Source organism: Herpailurus yagouaroundi, unplaced genomic scaffold, assembly GCF_014898765.1.
Source record: "Herpailurus yagouaroundi ecotype Mexico unplaced genomic scaffold, PumYag 190, whole genome shotgun sequence".
Lineage (NCBI taxonomy): Eukaryota > Metazoa > Chordata > Mammalia > Carnivora > Felidae > Herpailurus > Herpailurus yagouaroundi.
Genome location: NW_024412421.1, coordinates 9,509,075 through 9,525,911, shown reverse-complemented (window position 1 = coordinate 9,525,911; position 16,837 = coordinate 9,509,075). Strand labels below are relative to the sequence as shown.

General features: G+C 38.7%; 1 long non-coding RNA gene across 4 annotated transcripts in view; it reads left to right on the top strand.

The window, feature by feature from the left end:
- The first annotated feature begins 64 nt into the window (after window positions 1–64).
- The window catches only part of LOC121045326 (uncharacterized), a 255,537-nt gene continuing 238,764 nt past the window's right edge, over window positions 65–16,837 (top strand). For all 4 annotated transcript variants that reach the window (XR_005797703.1, XR_005797704.1, XR_005797705.1 and 1 more), the window contains exons 1-2: window positions 65–536; window positions 1,563–1,661. This is a non-coding gene — a long non-coding RNA (uncharacterized LOC121045326). The remainder of the gene's footprint in view (window positions 537–1,562; window positions 1,662–16,837) is intronic.

Sequence of the window (16,837 nt, the reverse complement as noted above, 5' to 3'; positions counted from 1 at the left end):
TCCCAGAGGTGGGAGCGTGCGGGGCCTGGCGGGGGCGGAGCCTGGGGCCGGGCGCGCGCCGGGGTGCCCCTCCCCGCCTTCGCCCCCGCCCGACGCGCGGGCTCCGCCGACCTCCTGGTCAATGGGAACGCGGGACTGGGCAGCCAGCGCCGCGGTCAGGTGGGCCCCCCAGCTCGCGCCCCGCGCCGCCCTGCTCGTCCTCCCGCTTCCGCTCCATCTTGGCTCCAGCAGCTTGCCTTCTTGGTTACTCTTCTGCTGTCAGGGCTGTGGCAGCCGAGACCAAGTGACCTCAGCAAACGCGAGGAGACAGTGGGTCTGAGTAAACCCGCGTTCCGGTGAATTCGCCTGGGGCATGGGGGCGGTCGCGGATTGTTCTTTTCCTGCGACCCACCATCATTAATTGAGCACCTAGTATGTGAGAGTAGAGGCTGTGAGGAGAGGAACACAGCAGGATGAGACAAAGCCCTGGCCTGTTCTCTAGGAGCCTCTACCTCCCTGTGCCTTCGCGGACCCTGCTCTGAGATTCCCCGCCATAGGTATCAGCGCAGGAGACAAGTCCCACTCTGGGAAGCTTTTGGTTGGGAGGGACAGGTTTTCATGAGCTTCTAGCACATCATTGATCTTTCAACACAGAATTTAAACGCTTGTGCTCATTTTGAACGGTTTCGCTTGGTTGAAATCTTGGCATTTAATTCCCTTGTCCTGCTCCTTCCCCCAAACACAAATAAATGAATGTTGAGTCGCTTTTTGGTGAGAGAAGAGATTTTCTTCCTTTCTTCAATTTTTTAAAAACACTTTGCCATCTCTTTTTCAAATAAAGACCGAGAAACCCAGGTCAGTTACTCAGCATACAGCTAATCAAGTACCGAGGAAACACGTACACATTTGCCAAAAATCAGGCGTGTTCTGGGTGGTCTCTGAGATTTTGAAGAGACTAGTTCTCACTGCACAAAATGGTTTTACAGCAGACAGTTCCAGCAGACAGCCCCAGGGGCCCTCCTAGAGAAAGGGGCCAATAGGAAAGGTTGCATGGGGATAGGACAGGCAAGAGGCCAGCAGAAAATGTTTTTTCTAACAGTTGGGCACTTCTATGGCTCTGAAAGCAAACTTGTTTGTTTCATTTCAACAACAGAAAAAAGCACCCCTGTTCTGAAAATATTATCCAGCATAAAAATATATTTGCAATGGGGGTGGAGGGGAAGGCAGTTAAGGCCCACCCAGAAGAAAACATTTTTTCCCTTGAATTTAATGTGTTATTTGTCTCTGTCTATAAATAGCTATGTCAAAAGCTGTATGTAATGCAATTTGAATATTTAAATTTGAATCACATTTTATGTATTCTAGGAAACTGACAAAGGATTCATAAAGAATTGTTTTATAAAATAAATAACTTCTTCGCCTACCCAGACCCCAGGCTCCTTTGGTGTGTCTGTTGAGGAGGGGAGCTTAAGGGATATATCTAGTTTGCTGAAAATTAGTGTGTCATTAAAAGTCAGCCTTCCAGATCCAAAACAGAGCTTAAGGTACCCAACATTCTATACAATCTGTTATTGCCTCTACAGGTTGCTAAGATGATTATGCCGATCTGATATAGGGAAAAACTTCAGCAACTCACCCAGATTCTGCTATCCCTACAAGGCTGCATCCGAAAGACTAAAGAGGTAAGAATATAACCATTTTTTAAAAGATGATGGGTCATATCTTATATTTTAATCCTCTTTCATATCAAGTAGTTTTTGAGATCTTAGGCTATTGGGGAATTGTGGCTTATATGGTTGAATCAAACTATCCTTGATTTTAGTTATATTTATTTCTTCTTCGTATCACACCTAGTATGGTGAAGGCATAGACCTGTTTTTGTGTGTGTGTTTTTCTTTACTTCTTTGCTTATTAAGCACCTTATCTATCATGCACCAGGTAATGTTCTAGGTACTGTAGATATTGTATTTCAGGTTTGTCTACCCTGTTTTCTTTCTCTGGGTCACTTTGCATCTTTATAACTGGGCTTCATAAAGCAACTAATAATAATGCACTTTGTCTGTATAGTGCTTTACAGTTCAGGGAACACTTTTATAAAAATTACCTCTTAGGATCTTCCCATGTAAACCTCGGTTAGACACTGTGGTGTTGGGAGTGTCATGGCAGAGTGGAAAGAGCCTAGAGTATGAATCCAGATCAGCCTGGCTATCCATTTTACAGCTGAGAAAACTGAGCCTCTGAAGGGGTGAATAACTTGTTCAAGGTTACACCATCGTTAACTAATAAACCAGGGCTCCTTTTATGTGTTTGTGGATTATTTGAGAAATAACATGTTGTATAGGCATATAAAGCATACTTTCTAGACTCTGAGAATGCTGACAACCCCAGAACCCACTGATATTCACCACCACCCCCCCTCGCCAACAAAGGAAGTGAGCATGAGAACATCTCAGTTTTCTGCAAGTTATTAGTAATTAGATAATACCACAAGTGTTTAATTTGTCCACAATTAATTCCTGTGGGAATAGGGAAATTACAATCCTAACATCAGGAGTGATAAAGGACAAATTCATTTGCTTTTATTTTGTATGATCCTCAGAACTATGTTTCTCTGATTATTGCTGTTGGCCAGAGAATCATGTTAACTTACCCAGTCCTCAGTCAACTGTCTGCCTTGCCATTCTCACACACTGTTCGACATATTTTAAGTTGTTTGTTTGTTTGTTTTGTTTTGTTTTTTTGTTTTTGAGAGAGAGAGAGAGAGCTCTGGGAAAGGGGCAGAGAGACAGGGAGACAGGGAATCTGAAGCAAGCTTCTCGCTGTCAGTGCAGAGCCTAATGAGGGGCTTGAACTCCTGAAGCATGAGATCATGACCTGAGCTGAAGTTGGCTTCTGAACCAGCTGAGCCACCCAAGCACCCCTGAGTTTTAAAATGAATTAGAATGTTTTATAAGAGGAACAACAGCAAAAGCCTATGTTAAGCCTTTTTACTACATGTGGCTTCTAATTCTGGAGGACAGTAATTTATGATACACGCAAGATCCTCCAGTTTTGACTTAAAGAATGTACGTTCTTATTAGATGAACCAAACTTCTCTATTTTTTCCTTTTGTAATTAATCAAATATGCATGTATTGACAATCTTTTGTGTTTAATATATTGATTTTGATTCAAAGGAAGGTTTGGATGGGTATAAGCTTGGATTCTTAAAATCCCTAGAATGTTTTATTCAAAACCATTCACATCAGAATTAGCTGGGATGCTACATAAAAATTCAGTTACCCACCTTACTTCTACCAAGTCAGACTCTTCTGCATTCCATATTGATAGCCACTCCCCAGATGATTTTTCTGTACACAAAATGTTGGAGCTTATACATACAATCTGTATGTGCCAATTAATTCTGGTAGGAGCTTACTTTTTAAAAGTTCAGACATCTCACATGTTTCTGAATTCAACTTTTTAAAAAATGTTTTATTTATTTTTGAGGTGGGAGGGGAAGGGGCAGAGAGGGGGTGGCAGACAGAGGATCCAAAGTGGGCTCTGTGCTGACAACAGACAGTTTGATGCGGGGCTGGAAATCACAAACTGGAAGATCATGACCTGAGCTGAAGTTGGATGCTCAACCGACTAAGCCACCAAGGTGCCCCTCAACTTCTAAAATGTTTATTGTTTTAAAAATATTTTTGTCAAAGGAAAACATGAGAATTGCTATCCCTTTTGAATACTACTGTCATGGTAAGAAACTAAGCTAAAACGTGTGGTTCATGAACTAAATGAAACCAAACTAAATGTCAGGTGAATTTGGTGTTTTAGGGAGAATGGTAGATCACTAGAGATTTTAAGTTTCCTTACTAAGGGTTTCTATTATGAAATTGATAGCTTACAATATAACTTAGTGGTCAATATAATTTACAAAAATGTCTGGGTCAGACTAACAGATGACTGAGTATATTCTGATAGATATCTGGTATTAATGAAGGAAGATACTGATCAAATTTTTGTTTCTTTTCCTAGAAGATAGCCCCCACCACCATTTAGTCCATATTCAACACTTCTATGACTGATATTATTTTGAGCACATTTCTCAGACCTGTTAGAACAGTGGTTCTCAAATGTTCAATGGTGCTAAGAATTACCTGGGATGCTTTTAAGAATGTGGATTTGTGAGTCTCATCCCTAAAATTTCTGAATTAGTAAGTCTGAGATTGAGCCTGGAAATGTTCATCTTTGTAATCCTATCTCCTCCCCTAAGTGATACTGACAAAGTTTGAGAAACATCGCTGGCATGTAAATTCCTTTGAGGCCGAGAGAGTTGTCTTATCACTTTGTGAATGTCCCAGAAGGTCAAGCATGGTCCACTGTCCACAGGTTATCAGTTTTAATACTTGTAAATTAAATTCACCTATCTATAGACAAGAATTAAATCAGATCACTTGTCAAAGTTCTCCCTAGCTCTGAGACCTTTTGATTTTTTCGAATAGAAATTTTGTGACTTGATGACTTGGGAAGATTTTTAAGATTAAGTTCAAAATGATAGTGGCTTGTTTTCAAGTAAGGTTCTGAAAACTGAAATGATACTGACTTTAAATAAGCAAGTGGGAGATTTATTGGCATTTAGGAGCTGATAAGAAGAGAATGTATACCAAATGCTTTTGAAGAATCCATCAGAAAATTCTTTGATAAATTTTGTGTCTTGTTTGTTATTTTGTTGAGTTCATGAAAAAAGTAGTTTCTTTATTTATAATGTTAGGAATAAAAGATGCCACGGGAAGAAATAAAGATTTTGTGTATTTTTAAATGAAGGGACTTGCATGAAGGAGCAGATTAAGACTTGTAGGTAATTGAATTGAGCTCTTAAGTTATTGAAATCCATTATGTGGTCACTCTTGAGAACATTATTTGTTGAGTGTGCTTTGATGGTTCAAGAGCCCCAAAGAGGGTGCACTTTGTGATTTTTCTCAATTTAGGGTAGAAAAAGAATCCCCCAGGGATGCATTTGGCTGAGATTGAGTGGAAAGTTTGAGGGGGTAGGACTAGCGCTTTCACATTGATAAGATTGACCAAGTGCTGAAATTGAAGTTGGAAGCTTGGCTTAATATGAAGGCCTTACCTACCAATTGTGGTCTGTGTTGGAATTTTCTTGGAAAATCTTTCTTCAGTACCAAGAATAATAGTACTTTTCAACCTCCCCCGGCTGAAGTTGACAGATAAGATTAGCAGGTATGTCTTTGTAAAGCATTTATTTAATACTTACTAAGTCCTCCAGAAGACAGGAGATTTCCTGACATGAAGGTTTCTTGCATTATTTATCGTATTTTCTATCTCCATAGAGCCTTTCATGCATGCAGCTCCAACACGTTTTAGACATTATCTCATTAGTCTTCTGTAAGCTTCAAGGTTCAAAAAATTATCAAGTGCTCTCTACAAATAAAAATTTTTGTTGTTGTTGTTGTTCCTGTCAGTTGTATTTGCAAAAGCAAAAAGTAGATGAATTTTATCTGAATCCAGTAAAATCAGTTTGAATTGGCTGTAATAATTATGAGTAGGGGGACGAGGAGGGCTTTAATTAATTCAAGTTCATTAGGAGTAGTGTGAGAGTAGAAGTAGGTTGGCTAGACTGATAATTCTGTGGCTTGTTTGCATCCTCTACATGTGATTTGGGGTGTTCCCAAAGTCTGCCAAATGCCAAGAACATTGTGCTCCATGGGGGGTAACACTGTCTTCAGTTGAGCTGACATTTGGGCATGTTATCTGTTCCCCAAAGGCCTGAAAAACCCTGACCTCTGTGGCAGAGAAAAAGCATTTTATTGAAATTTCTATGTGTGTGATGGGGTACATCTACAAAATTGAAGATGGGCAATTCAGAAAGAGACACATTTTTAGCCAGACAACTATCCCATTGGACTTAGCTAGACTCATTCAGAGCTTGAAGTAGAAAGAAAAGAACTAGATTGATTTTCCTCTCAAGCTGTCCCTGCAGTCTGCTGCCTCTTCCCATGGCCACTGTAGCTTTTGGAGAGGGCTAAGAGGAGAGGAAAGAGGAAAGGAGGAGGAGAACGCTGAATTACTTATATCCAATATAAATTTAAAGCAGTGTTATTCTCAGTCACCAAAGAGAGGACATATAAAGATCTCAGTAAAAACACTGAATGCCGTAGTTTAAATGACCAAAATTAATGAGGTGGATGCCCAAAAGCAATCTTAAAAAAAAAAAAAAAAATCAATGGTGTGATTTGAGATTAAGAGGTGGGATAAATGGGGCATGGAAAGAATGGGTCAATTTGATCATCCTTTCTTTTGATTCCACCACCTCTCCTCTGTTCTAGGAAAGAAGTGATGCCGATCATTTTTCCTTCTATTTCATTTTCCCCACCCCTGCTCCACTCCTATACTTGGCTTTATCCCCCACCCCATAAACAGTTCTCTGGCAAGAAAATAGTGATAAGAATGACACTTCCCCTATCATTGCCTTTATAATATGTGTGCACTGTGTGTGTACCATGTGACAGACTCTGTGCTTTGTGTTGGGAGTAAACTGTGGAATGCAATGCATGTGGTCCCCTGGCATCATGGTGCACATAGTCTCTGATCTTTGAATTATACCAATCTCTCATACATTTTTTGATTTGATCCTTTTAACAACCCTTTGAAATAGCCAAAATTTCTATTTACATTTTATGCGTAATGAAGTTAAGCTTAGAGAAGTTCGAGTGATTTACCCAAGACCACCTGGTAAATTTTGTAATCAACATGGTCACCATCAATTTTCTATGTTCCAAGACAGTCTTCATGTTATATCATGCTACTTCCCTAGGATCCGTGGTTCAAACATTATATCGAAGTTGCTCTTTTTAAGTAGCATCTAGACCAATTGTATTATTCACATTTTAGTTAGTTTTTACTTTGCTCAATAATCCTCCCCCGCCCCTTGTCAGATATTATTGATCATCATAAGTGGACTTTATCCAAGCAATATGTGATCCGATGATATTTATTCCAATAAATAATTCCTAGCTCTTAATACAGAATAAATTATGTCCATGTTTTGTGACATGCGCTCTTTCATAAAAATAACAACTAGAAATTGGGAGTAAATTATGTACAACTGTTAAAGGATAATATTAGAAAGCTTTAGTCCCAGTAGGTTTGCACAAATAATAAATGAAATCAAGAAAGGCAACAGAGTGGAAAGAACATTGGACTGGGAATAAAAAGACAGAACTTTTAGTCTTGGTTCAGCCAACTTTGGAAAATTTAGTTCTTTTTCTAGGCCTTCATTCCCTTAATCAAGGAATTGAATTTTAGGCACCTACTGTATTCCACATACACAATTCTAAATCTGACTTAAGTGGACAGAGATCCTGGAGAGTGACATCAGGGAGACTATAGGAGGCAGAGCAATAGGCTTCTCCTATGGAGCAAGGGAATGTTACAAATCCATTTAACCCTTGATTCTGAATCCATCTGTTCCACTGTTGAAATGGTTCCTTTTTCTCTTTTCCTCCCTTCACATCAGGAATGACTCTTTCATAGGTCTTATGGTATTTGCTTTAGAAATAGAACACCTTTGTAACCAAAACAAGCCAATTGTAGCTTGGCTTTGATTTTTCAACTTAGAAGTGACATCACTTCCAGATATACTGGAGATTTTTTTAAGCCAATGGTGAAAGGTTTTCTCCAGATTGCCTTGTATTCCTTTCAGCACAGTAGGCAGATAATGGCTCATAATCACCACCCAATTGATTTTGAGAGAATTTCTTGGTGGGTGAATGGGATGAGTGGGGAACATCCCACAGGGCTTGGGAGGGATAGCCAAGGGAGTCCCATAGATCCAGGAGTGACACAGTCAGTGGTAAGTAACCAAAGGGGCAGATAAGCCAGACAAGGGGTAGGCCTTATCTCAACACCCTCCACTAGATCTGTTCAGTCCTCCCATTGTGATTTTCTCTGGCATTGGCTCTAATAGTTCTCCCAATGCTTCACTTACTTCCCATACCCCAGAATACATTTGCCAGATTAGTAAGCACTTGGTTAGTGACTACTAGTTGCTCCCTGCCTGTTTGCTGGGTTTCATCAAGGGAATAGAGGAGTTCAGCATAAGCTTTCACAACTTCAGAGATACCAGTTCTAAGCTTGAAAGAACCAAGGATTTATAGGTTCATCCAATAGTGAGATAAAAATTAAAGTGTTTCTTTCACTACAAAACTCATCTGCTATGTTGAAGAAAAGTGGAATTGAACAGAGAACACCTGGGTTCTCTACCCTGGAGTGACTAGGCTATGACATTTCAGAATTTTTGGGGGGTGAAGACAACTTGCTGTTGGCTCCAGAATTCAGTTCTCCCCTTAGGGAGCTATTCTAGTTAGGAATCAGCCTCTTTCCCTGCTAGCTGCCAGCATTATAACTACTGAGGAAAACCACTATCACTCCTGTGACAACATCAGAATTCAAGTAGGGAATGGGAAATTGAGTCACATAAGTCCTTTCCAGTGGGGCCACTTACCTCCCTGGAGCAAGATAACTCTTGTAGTGGATCCTGGACTGCTCCAGGCCATGAGCAAGGAAATCTAAGAACCCCTAGATACACTGCTTGGTGGCTGAGCATCAAATCAGTCTCTGTGCTGGTCCTTCTGTGAGCTGACAGAAGTTAGGTTAGAGTTAGAGTTAGGTAGAGTTAGGTTAGAGTAGAGTTAGGTAGAGTAGGCTCTAACCTTGGTCCTTGTGACTGGTTCCAGTAATAGGCTCTTTCAGGTTCTTTCTCAGCCTGCTTTGGGATTGGAGTTCTACTTTGATGCCTTCAACCCTGTGGATATTAGAACCCAATTCCTAAACTTAAGTCTTCATGACTTACTACAAGCTACTATATCTCTGATGCCCATCATCTGTCTGTTTGAAACTTTACCTATTGCTGATCCCTGACTCCTAATACATCTCTCCACTTTTGGTTTCCATCTGTTGACATTGTAGGACCTTTCTCCCACTCCCATTATGTTCTACATGAGCTATCTGCTTACTGCCACATTCCTTTAACGCCATGTCTTGCCTGCATATGTGGAGTTTTTCCTTTTGGTCTCTGTTGAGTGGATCTGTTATCCTGCTTAGTTCCAGTGGGATTACCTGTAGTCATTCTCAAACTTTAATGTGCATAAAAATCACCAAGAGTGCTTATTATAAGTGCAGGTTCTGGGGCTTCACCCTTAGAAATTGTGACTTAGTTATTCTGAAACAGGATTTAGAAACCTGAATTTAAACATTTATCTTTTAAATTTTGAGGTAAATAGTACAAAAATCATACTTTGAGAGACTCAATCTAGTTTCTGGGTGTTGATCCTTCCTTAGGCATCCTATCACTAATCAAACCTGATTTTGACAAATCATGAGAAAATCACTTTTCTGTGAGGAATTTCTAAATATAATAATCACTGTTACATTTTAGGATATTATTTTTTGTTTCTACTTTTCTGCTTATTGAAAACCTTATAGAGGTTCTAATTCCTGGCTCTTGAATCTGGCTAGTAAGTCATTTAAGCATACCGCAATTTAAAGGGTCCAAATTTAGGGGCACTTGGGTGGCTCAGTTAAGCGTCCAACTCTGGATTTCAGCTGAGGTCATGATCTCACAGTTTGTGAGTGTGAGCCCCATGTCAGTCTCTGTGCTGACAGTGTTGAACCTGCTTGGGAATCTCTCCCTTCCTCTCTCTCTGCCCCTCCCCAACTTGCTCTCTCTCTCTAAATAAATAAACTTAAAAATATATATAAATAAAGAACACAGATTTTGCTCTATGCTTTGGGCTCTGACTTCTCTGTGGTAAAGATAATTGAATATTTTAGAGATATATGAATCAATGTCTCCACCAGCAGCCTGCATTTTAGGGCAATGGAGGAATGTGTGTCTTCCTCCTCTTGGATCTGGATTCACACTGTTCTTATCAAAGTGCCTGTGTATGACATTATAGGAATAACATAAATTCATGTATAGATTGGCATAAAGAGAAAGGAGCTGGACACAGGAGCTCTGGAGACAGGGGGAATTCAGGTGCAAAAGAAATTCTGTTGTGGGGTTGTGGCTTATATGAGGCCCACCCTGGTTCAGATGCAATATTCCTCAGATTCAGGTTAAACATTCTTTGAAAAAAATACTTCAAAGGGCATGTTATGTATCTCCTATTCCATTATATCAGGTATGTGAGAAGGCACTCCCAGTGGTGAAAAAAAATTCTGAATCATTTGGAACCCCCAGGGGACATCAAGAAACCCAGGTAAAGAGTTCTACTTCTGGTCAAGAAGGCACTGCCTATTACTGAAACAACTAGAAAAAAAACCAGACAGAATGCACAAGAATGTATTTCAAGATCTCGGACACCAAGTATTGAGGGACACAAGACAGGAAACAAATGAGGCAACCCTATGATTTCCACAGATTACTGCCTTGAGGGAATTTTCAGGCTGTGGTACAGGGAGGGAGAATCCAGGTGAAGTTCAGCAGACTCCTTGGGTTGAGAAGATGGAGTTGAGAATCCAGAAGGACCAAGGAAGCTAGAGTTCTCATGACAGAATTCTGGAAGGAGAGATCTGCACAGAGAGAGAACTCTGGATATCTGCAGAGTCCCTCTTGAGTATTCAGATTGCTAATTGTTACATGCATGTGAGGAAACTACCTAAGATTGGGAAAGAACCATCAGAGGATTAGAGGGAACAGTGGCAACACTCACACAGGTCCAATAATAGGATCTGTTCTTGTTAGATAGACCAGAACATCTCATAATTCATGGGGTATTTGAGAGGGTACTCAGAAGGGTCTTGCCGCAGTAGTGGAGAATAATCAGACTAAATGCTACATTGATCCTACCCAACAAGCAAAATCCAAAATTATCACATAGTTTCCAAGGAATTTTATGAAATTAAACTGAATTTAAAGAAATACAGAAATACTCAGCACCTAAGAGGGTAATATTCACAATGTCTTACACTCAAACACATATTGCCATGCATCCAAATAAATAAGAAAATCTGACCCATAATGTGGAGAACAATCCATCAAGCAAAACCAAATTAGAACTGATACTGGTATTAGAATTAGCATACAAAGACATTAACAGTTATTTAACTGAATCTTATCTGTAAGTGGAGACTTAAATATGTCTTTTTAAATGTACAAATTAAGGGTGCCTGGGTGGTACAGTTGGTTAAGCATCTGACCTTGGCTCAGGTCATGATCTCACAGTGAATCATGAGCCCTGTATTCATGAGCCACATGAATTTGAGCCCTGTATTGGGTGAGCTCAAGCCCCACTTAGGTCTCTGTACTCTCTCTCCCTCTCTCTCCCTCCCTGTCTCTGCCCCTTGTGAGATTCTCTGTCTCTCCCTCTCTCTCTGCCCCTCACTCACTCATGCACTCTCTTTCTCAAAAATAAAATTAAAAAAAACCTATTTAAACAGATAAAAAATAAATGTACAAATTAAATGTCTAGAGATGAAAATCATAATATCTTAGGTGAAAAATACCCTAGGTGGGATCTACAGCATTCTAGATGTTAAAGAAGAAAAAAATTTGTGAACTTGATAACAGAACACAAACTATTCAAATGAAACACACAGAGAAAAAAGAATTTTAGAAAATGAGGCAGACATGAATCCTACCTTATTAGTAATTACATTAAATGTAAATGGGCTAAATACTCCAAGTAAAAGGCAGAGATATGACCCAACTATATGCTGTTTACAAGAGACACTTTATTTCAAAGACACAAATGCTTGAAAATAAGAGGATGAAAAAAAAAAGATACACCATGCAAATAGTAAACAAAAGAGAACTGTAGTGGCTACACTTATATCAGATGAAATAGACTTTAAGACAAAAATTATTAATAGAAACAGAGGGATATTTTATAATGATAAAAGGAAAATATAACAATTTATAACATTTGGGCATAAAACATTTACAAACATGTATGCACTTAACAACAGTGCCTCAAAATAGTGCCTCAAAATACATGAAGCAAAAATGGACAGAATTGAAGGGAGACATAGACAATTCAATAATAATGGTTAGAGACTTCATTATCCTGCTATCAGTAATGAATGAATAACTATGCAGAAGATCAACAAGGAAATAGAAGACTTGAATAACCAGGCCTAACAGGCATCTATAGAATACTCCAGCCAAAGCAGCAAGATACACATTTTTCTCAAGCCCAATTGGAATGTTCTCCAGACTAGAACAATGTTAAACCACAAAATAAGCCTCAATAAACCTAAAAGGATTGAATCAACAAAGAGCATCTCCAACCACAATGGAATTAAATTAGAAATCAATAACAGAAATAAATTTGGAAAATTCACAAATATGTGGGGGGAAAAACATATTCCTAAATAATCAATGGGCCAAAGAAGAAATGACAAGAGAAATTAGAAAATATTTTGAAATAGGGGCTCCTGCATAGCTCAGTTGGTTGAGCATCCAACTTTGGATCAGGTCATGATCTCATGGTTCGTGAGTTTGAGCCTCATGTCAGGCTCTGTGCTGACAGCTGAGAACCTGGAGCCTGCTTCAGATTCTGTGTCACTCTCTGCCCCTCCCCCACTCATGCTCTGTCTCTGTCTTTCAAAACTAGATAAATGTTAAAAAAATTAAAAAAAATATTTTGAAATAAATGAATGGGAAACACAACAAGCCAACACTTATGAGATTCAGCTAATGCAGTGCTTAGAGGGGAGTTTATAGGTATAAATGCCTGTATTAAAAAAGGAAATCTGAAATCAATATCCTCATCTTCCACCATAAGGAACTAAAAGAGAAGAGCAAACAACCTAGAGCTAGCAGATGAAGGGAATAATAAGATAAGTGTGGAAATAGATGAAATAGAGAATAGAAAAACATAGAGAGTCACTGAAGCCAAAATTCATTCTTTGAAAAGATCAACAGAATACATTTACTTAAACTGATCAAGAAAGAAAAAAGAGAAAAAGACTCAAATTACTAAAATCACAAACGAAAGAACTTACCACTATTCTTAGATTAAAAAGATTGCAAAGGAATACTATGAATAATTGTATGCCAACTAACTAAGTAACATAGATGGAATGGACAAATTGTTGAAACTGACCCAAGAAGAAGTAAATGATCTTAGTAGACCTATAACAAGTAGAGTTTGGATTAATAATTTAAAATTTCCCAGGGTGCCTGGCTGGCTTAGTCAGTACAGCATGGAACTCTTGATCTTGGGGTTGTAAGTTCAAGCCCCACACTGGGTGTAGAAATTACTTAAAAATAAAATCTTAAAAAAATAAAATAAAGTGAAATTTCCCACAAACCCCAGGCTCAAAAGGTCTCACTGGTGAAATCTATCAAAAATTTAAAGATGAATTCTAATACTTTACAAACTCTAAAAAAAATAGAAGAGGAAGGAACACCTTCCAATTCAGCCAATGATATCAATATTACTGTGATACCAAAACCAAAGACATCACAAGGAAACTTCAAACAAACGTGCATTGTGAATATGGATTTAAAAATCCTTAACAAAACACTAGCAAACTGAATCTGCCCATATACAAAAGAGATGCACCATAACAAAGTGGGATTTATCTCAGGAATATACCCAAGGTTGAAAACAATGTAACACACCATCTTAATAAAGGACAAAAACCATAATCATCTCATTTGATACAGAAAAGGCATTTGACAAATTCCAGCACTCTTTCATGTTAAAAGCAAAGGTACAAATAGAAGAGAATTACTTCAAGGCACCGGGGTGGCTCAGTCCCTTAGGCATCTGACTTTGACTCAGCTCATTATTTGTGAGTTCAAGCCCTGCATCAGGATCTGGGCTAATGGCATGGAGCCTGGAGCCTGCTTTGGATTCTGTTTCTCCCTCTCTCTCTGACCCTCCCCCACTCACACTCTGTCTCTCTGTGTCTCTCTCTCTCTCTCTCTCTCTCTCTGTCTCTCTCTCTCTCAAAAATAAACATTACAAAATTTTTTTAAAAAAGGATGTCAGCTATCATTCTATTTAATATTTTACTGGAGATACTGGTCAGGGAAATTAAGCAAGAACAAGAAATAAAAGGCATCCAGATTGGAAAGAAAGAAGTAAAACTCTCTATTTGTAAATGACAAGATGTAGCAAGTTTGCAGGATGCAAGATCAATATACAAGGCAGTTATATTCCAATACACTAGCAATAAACAATCTGAAAATGAAATCAGGAAAATAGACTGGCTGCATGGCTCAATCAGTTAAGTGTCTGACTTCAGCTCAGGTCATGATCTCATAATTCATGGGTTTGAGCCCTGCATTGGGTTCTGTGCTGACAGCCCAGAGCCTGGAGCCTGCTTCACATTCTGTGTCTCCCTCTCTCTCTGCCCCTCCCCTGCTCACACTCTGTCTCTCAATAATGAATAAATGTTAAAAAAAAATTAAAAAAAAAGAAAACAATTCAATTTACAATAGCATCAAAAACAAAACAACAACAAAACAGTTTGCAGTAAAATTTTTAAAAAGAAGTGCAAGACTTGCTCATTGAAAACTACACAGAGGGGCGCCTGGGTGGCTCAGTTGGTTGAACATTCCACTTCGGCTCAGGTCATGATCTCGCAGTCTGTGAGTTTGAGCCCCATGTCGGGCTCTGTGCTGACAGCTCAGACCCTGGAGCCTGCTTTGGATTCTGTGTCTCCCTGTCTCTCTGCCCCTCCCCCACTCATTCTCTCTCTCTCTCTCTCTCTCTCTCTCTCTCTCTCTCTCTCCCTCTCTCTCTCTCTCTCTCTCTCTCTCTCTCTGTCGCACTGTCAAAAATAAATAAACATTAAAAAAAATTTGTAAAATAAAAAAAAAGAAAACTACATAGAATCATTGAGAGAGTTTTAAAAAGATGCAATGGAAATATATCCATGCATCTTTCCATGCAATGGAAATAAATGGAAAGATATCCCATGTTCATGGATTGGAATATTTAGTATTACTAAGATGGAAATGCTACCAAAACTGATCTATAGTTTCAACATACTGCCTATCAAATTTTCAGTTGGCTTATTTTGAAAAATTTGTCAAACTGATTCTAGAATTCGTGTGGAAATGCAAGGGGCCCAGAATAGCTAAAACAATTCTGAAAAGGAAGAACAAAGTTAGAGGATTCATATGTCTTGATTTTAAAACTAAATACAAAACTGCAGTAAGGAAGACAGTGTAATAGTGGCACAAGAACAGACATATAGAGACATATAGATCAATAGAAAAGGATTACAAGTCCAGAAGTAAACCTTTACATTTATGGCCAATTGATTTTTGACAAGAATGCTGAGATAATCTAATAGAGAAAGAACAGTCTAGATACATTCAAAAGAACAAAATTGGGGTGCCTAGGTGGCTCAGTCGGTTAAGCATCCAACTCTTGATTTTGGCTTAGGTCATGATCCCACAGTTTGTGGGATCGAGCCCTGCATCAGGCTCTGTGCTGACAGTGTGGAGCCTGCTTGGGATTTTCTTTCTCCCTTTCTCTCTGCCCCTCTCCTGCCCACGTGCACGTGTGTGCACATGCTCTCTCTCTCTCTCAAAATAAACAAATAAGCAAAAAAAAAAAAAAAGAGAGAAGAAAATTGAATCTCTAACTCACACCATACACAGAAATTATCTGAAAATGGACCCTAGACCTAGATGTAAGAGCTAAAATAATAAAAGTTTTAGAAGAAAATGATAGGAGTCAATCTTAATAATATTTAGGTGATGGTTTCTTAGATACAACACCAAAAATACAAGCACAGAGGGTAAATAGGTAAGTTGGACTTCATCTAAATTAAAGCCTTTCATGCTTCAAAGAACACCATCAAGAAAATGGAAGGCAACCCATAGCTGGGTGAAAATATTCGTAAACCATGTATCTTTTAAAGGACTTGTATTTAAAATATATAAAGAACTCTTACAAATCAATAATAAAGAAGACATATAACCCAATTTAAAAATGGACAAAGGATCTGAAAGGAGATTTCCCCCAAGAAGATATACAAATGGCCAGTAAGCTATAAAAAGATGCTCAACATCATTAGGCATCAGATAAATGCACATCAAAACAATAATGTGCTACCACTTTACAGTTATTAGAAGGGCTGTAATAAAAAAGACAATAATGTATCATTGAGGGTGTGGAAAGATTGGAACCCTCATACATTGCTGGTGGAAATGTAAATGGTGCAGCCACTTTGGTACTTCCTCAAAAGATTAAATGTACGTCATGACCCAACAATTCTATTCCTAGTTCAAGATAAACAAAAACATACATGCACACAAAAACTTAATCTTTATAGCCACATTATCCATAGTAGCCCAAAAGTGGAGACATCCCAATTGTCCACCAGTTGATAAAATGATGAACAAAATGTGGCATATCCACACAATGGAACATTATTCAATCATAAAAAGGAATGAAGTACTTCTACATTCTACATGACATGGATGAACCTTGAAAACATTATGGTAAGTGAAAGAAGCCAAGCACAGAAGACCAGATATCATAAAATTCCATTTATATGAAATGTCCATAACAGGCAAATCTATAAAGACAGAAAGTCAATTTGTGGTTGACTAGTGTGGGGGAGTGGGGAGAAGGGGGAATTACTGTTAATGGATGTGCTAGGTATAATGATGGTCTCCAAAAATGTCCATATTTCAATCTTCAGAACTTGTGAATCTATGTTACATTACATGACAAAAGGGACTTGGCAGAAGTGATCAAGTAAGTATTCAGACCTTGAGATAGGTTATCCTGAGTTACCCACATAAACATATAATCACATGAATCTTTAAAAATGGAGAACCTCTCCCATGTTTGATGGGAGATGGAGATGTAAATGGTCACAGACAT